Source organism: Quercus suber, unplaced genomic scaffold (genome assembly GCF_002906115.3).
Source record: "Quercus suber isolate HL8 unplaced genomic scaffold, Cork oak 2.0 scaffold_1084, whole genome shotgun sequence".
In the NCBI taxonomy this organism is placed as follows: Eukaryota; Viridiplantae; Streptophyta; class Magnoliopsida; order Fagales; family Fagaceae; genus Quercus; species Quercus suber.
In genome coordinates, this window is record NW_027070490.1 from 1 (window position 1) to 5,725 (window position 5,725).

A 5,725-nucleotide genomic window follows, 5' to 3' on the forward strand; every position below is an offset into this window, starting at 1 on the left:
TGCACATTTGGCATTACCTTCAGGCTCCCAGCTAATCAAAGCCATATTTATGATTTCAAAACTTATTTGAAATCCATTGATTGCTTCAAATAAATTTCAAAGTTTAACTCTAAAATTAATTGTAGTCTAAATCCTACAACTTTACTTAATAAAATAAATATTACTACATATTTTGAAAATTTAACCGTTAAAGTACATGTTTTTTATACTCTTAATAAACATGTCAAATTTTGTATAAATTAGATATTGTTTACTGTGCGATCTACAATCTTATATTTTATACATAATTTTAAATTACAAAAAATTGCAATTTAAACATTTATTAATTACATAGTTATTAATATTTAATTTTCTAAAAATTTAGCAAGTATGAAAGATATAAAAAGAAAATGTAATTCAATGGTGAATTTGTTAAAATTCACCTCTAATAAAAAGATGAGTAAGGTTGTAACTTTAATTTACAACCAACTTTGTTGCTAAATTTTATCTTAAAATAAAATAGTTTTTTAAAAATATATCTTAAACCATAATCAATTATACACCTTTTTTTTACAACTATTTTATGTGATAGATTGTAACTGCTTGCTTGTAAAATTTCTCAAAGTCAACCAAATCAAATGGTTGTGAAAACAAATATAAAATTTGTTGTGATCCTATAATCTTTCTTAAAAAATTACTTATAAGATAGATTGGCACAAATTACCTACGAAGGTGGATCAAGGACCACTATTCTTTAAAATGATGAATAACTATTCATTTTTAAAAAGGGTTGTGATACTATTATTTAGTAGGTGTAATAATTTATAAAATTAATGTATTTTTAAATAAACTAATTTTACCCATGCACAAAACAAATATGAAAATAAAAAATATGTAAAAAATTAATATCTCTCACATATTTAAAAAAATATATATTTGTATGAGTAAAATATTTACTAAAATATGTCTTAAGTTTTATTATAATATTACATCTCACAACCAAATTTATGAATATATTTAGTTATTCTATTAAAACACATTTTACTTTCAGTAATAAATATTATAATTTTTGTTGTAATTCTCTTTCAATACACTAAACGTGACATGACTCATTAATTATTATGACACTTTCGATAGTATTTATAATTTATTGTTTTAAATAAAATTTGTATTTAATTTTTGCAACTGGTGCATGCTTATTTTAATTAAGGTACACAACAATCCAAATAAAAAAAAAATTAGGTCTTTCTTTTACCCAAAATTTCTAATTTAATTTTTTTTAATCTCCATTAGAAAACCCGTAAACCTCCAGCGCGTCATCCTCTCCAAGGTCAATAATAGCATCAATATGGCGGTCTGAGAAGGATTGCACATCAACTTTCATATTTTCTGGCCAAAACAATGCTAAAACCACCCCCTAAATTATGACGAGGAACCACAAAAAGGTTTAGGAAACTGAATTTTCCTACCAACTCTATCCAAGACAGATTTATCAACCTTTGTTTCCATCAAGAACACTAACCTGGGATCTTTGTTGCGGACTAAAGCAACGAGTTCATCTTCTGTCTGTGGGTTCCCAAGCCCACGACAGTTCCAGCTTAAGCAACTCATTGTAATCGGTGGTGCTGGGACCCAGCCACCACCTCAAAATTTTCGTTATCAAAACTGCTACTAAAAACCCTGCATTGTTTTTTACCTCCAGATTCCTCATTAACTTCTAGGGTAGGACGTCTATCAATGTGCATAGGATCACTGTCTGAGGTAGGGGTGCCCACTTGACGAGCCAATCTCTTCCACTTTCTTGGGCTAATGGACGGACTATTCACCATCAAGCAATCACTACGTGGCTTTGGGAAAACACTCGGCATCTTGGCAACAGGGATAGTTGGAATTCCTTCCACCATAACATCGTTATTTTCCAACCCCAAATGCTTTTTGTTTGTTACTCCCACCACCACCTCCTCTAGGCAATGCATGTGTGGCCCCACTCCCCTAATATCACTTGCTGACTGGTAGTTTCCACATTGCTATCTAGGTGCACCATGTGATCCTCCACGGAAGTTTTATTTTTCATCACTTCAATATTGCTCTCAGATTTTTCTTGCCCAGTTCCCGAATCACCGTCACTGTGCTGATCATTACCCATTCGACCATCACCCTCCGAACCAGCGTGGCGACTAGGTGAATTGCTATCTAGGCGACTAGGTGAATTTGTCACATGATGTAACTTTAATATACCAAGCCATCCCATCAAAAAAAAATATACCAACCATAGAAAAAAGAAGAAAAAAAGAAGAAGCCACTGCTTGCCTGTGTTATTCTTAAATTCAAATAATAAATTCATGTCCATTAAATAATAAATTAAACCTTAAATTACCCTTACTAATTAATAGAGAATAGTAAATACCGCAAGTAGTTTGATATTGATCCAAAACTTGTCCTTCTTGGAACATAGACTAATTTACCTTAACCACAAAAGTTTGTTTTTTTTTTTTTTTTTTTTTTTTGAGAAACAACCACAAAATTAATTACAAATGAAAATCTCATCAAAAAAGAAAAAAGAAATTGTAAATGAAAAAAAATTATATTTCTAGTTTCCCATAAAATTATCAAATAAAAGCCGTAACATTTTCCAAAACTCCACAATTTTTTAAAATAATTTTTTTTAATCCTCCAAGGGCATCAAATAACAATGCTCACAAATTGGCTGTTCCCATTAGGATAAAAACTTAAATATTCTTTTTCCTTCTTTGAGGCATCAATGTGTGCACATTGCCATGTGACGCCCCTAGAGAAGAAAAAGATTTTTCTTCAAACTAAATTTAGATAGAAACCCTTCTAACTCAGCAAGTATCTTTTTGTTGGATGTAAATGTTGGACTATATGTTTTTATTATATCCTCCATGTTTGCAAAATTTTAAAAAGATCAAAGATCAATAGTTATGTTATTAATCAAATGTTTAAATTTAAAGTTTTTGTGTTCTAAAATTATATATAAAAAAATAAGTTTATTGATCAAATAGTAAATAACATCTAATTTGAACAAAATTTGACATGCATATTAAGAACATAAAAATCATAAAATTCAACGGTTAAATTTTCAAAATTCACTTCCAATAAAAAAAAATAAAAGGAATTTAAAGAGTTTCTCTCCAAACCTTGTCACCTAGAGAGTTATTCTTAAAAAAAAAAAAGTTTTATTTTTTATTTTTATTAATTTTTAAATTGTGAGTTTTAGCAAATCCTAGAACCTCATGATTTACTGAAATATGAATTGGCTGTTTTGGTTATAATTGATTTGTGCTCAAATATTAAGTTTGGGCATTAGCAACCCTATTGAGTACAAAACTCAAATCTCTTATACCCCTTGAGTACAAAACTCAAATCTATTATACCCCTTTAGATGCGTGGTTTTCATTTCACACACATGACATGAACTCTTTCTTTGGTAAAAATAACTTGATTCTTTTTGGGAAGGTAGAAATTAGGTTGAACCACCTCTAGTGGCCTATTTGGATTCAGGAGATCATTAACTTTGTTTTATTTTCTATTTTACCTTGAAAAACAAAATTTGGTTTACATTTGTGAGTTTGGTTAACTAATTCTTATTTTCTTAGTTAAGTTGGTTAATGAATAAAACTTGCTTACTTGCTATAACTTTTTTCTCTCATATCTATACATACATATATATATATATAAAAAGCTGAAGCGTAGCATTTATTGTTGTTACGCTTTTATTGAGCTATATCAATGGCCATATCATCCACCTATTCCAATGTTTTCTCTCTTCTTTTGAATTATTTGCTTTTCTCCCTTCTATTCAATCCATATTTTGTCCACACAACAAGATGAATACTCTCTCTCTCTCTATATATATATATTTTTCTTTCATTTGGTGGATTTTTAATTCTTTATTGCACCTCTAATTTAGGTTGATGAATTTTTTTTGTTGAACTTTACTTTGGGTTGATACATTGGTTGTATTTTAATTTATCTTTTTCATTTCATTTTCTTTGATTGTTGAATGTTATCCAATGATATTATATAATATAATGTTATTTTATTACGTAGCATAACTTGGATAATTTGTCGTTTACAATTACACATTATCTTTTGAGTATTCTTCTACTCATTTGTTTTTATATAATTTTGCTATTTCTCTCATATTATCTCCCAAAAATGTGATCTCTCTCTCTCTCTCTCTCTCTCTCTCTCTCTCTCTCTCTCTCTCTCTCTCTCTCTCTCTCGTTTATTCTTTCTTGTATCTCTACTTTAGATACTTTGAGTTAATGCATTTTGATGGTGTGTTTTGTGAGCTCCTCATCACATGTACTCTCTCTCCCTCTTATAGTTTTTGTTTAAGTTAATTCTTAGCTATTTGGAAAGTGAGAATTGAGTTTATTTCAAAATACAATTTACACGACTATGTATTTGATTGTGGCTATCAATTATTGAGTAATATCAATTGTAAATTTGTGATGATGTTTGAGTAATATGACAATTTCTTTAAGAGAATAAGAATTTTAAAGAATTAATTTGAAACTTAAAAAAGTTTAGTTGTAGAAAAAAAAAGGGGGAAAACATAATACACTATAACAAAAGTTTGAGAAATATAGACCACTTGAAAAAAGAATAATGTCAGTGAAACACACCCAATTTTTTCCAATAAATAAATAATAAAAAAATAAAAAACCCAAAATAATAGAATGATATATTTGTAGAGATAGAGAGATGAAAAACACTTTTAGAAATAGTTCAATTTTTGAGGAGAAAATTTTCTTCAATAAATTTTAGAGAATTAGTCATACATTATATCACATTACAAAGTAATTATATATTCTCGCGCATAGCGTGAGGTTGCAGCTAGTTTAAGTAAATAAGCTTAACAAAAGTTGTCAAATACAATGTGTGTCCAGACTTCCTCTCAACAAGTAGAAGATGATGGAAGACAATAGTAGCCCACCACACAACCAACTTGAGTCAGAAAGGGACTTATTCCTACTTCCAAAATCAATGAAACTTCAGTCTAAAATACGTTGGACTTAAATTGTCACGCAAAAAAATAACAAGATCGAAAAGTTGAAAAAGTAGAAGATGATGGAGGACAATAGTACCCCTCCACACAACCAACTTGAGTCAGAAAGGGACTTATTCCTACTTCCAAAATCAATGAAACTTCAGTCTTGTAAGGTTGAATTTAATCAACCATCTAATTAGCTTTATTCCATGACCAATTTGCTTGTAATTTAGCACTTAGTAACCCTGTATTTAGGTGAGAAAATTGTAAGGGTAGTGTGTGAGAAGATGTGAAGAAAAGCTCAAGAGTGTGCAAGAAAAATAGAGTCTCGCGGGTGGTTCGCGACTGGCAAGCCGCGAAATGCAGTCACGTGAGAGGCACACTGGGAAGCTGAAGGGTCGCGCCAGCTGTCACGCTACAGGACAAAAGTTCCAGTCTGGCCAGGCCGTTACGTCGTGACTTGATTTCGCGACTTGGCCAAGCCGCGAGTTCAAGTCGCCAACTTGCCCTGTTTGGCAAAAACTGACGTTTTGCATTCCCTTCTCACCCTACTATATATACACCCTTATACCCATCATTTTGAGAGAGCTTCCAGAGAGAATTTTGTGAGAGAAAACCCTAGAGAAATACAAGATTGATTCATCCCCAATCTTCATCTAAAGAGACTCTACAAATTCCTCTACTCTCTTCCTCTCCATTGTCATACCCTTGAGAGGTCATTTACCAAAC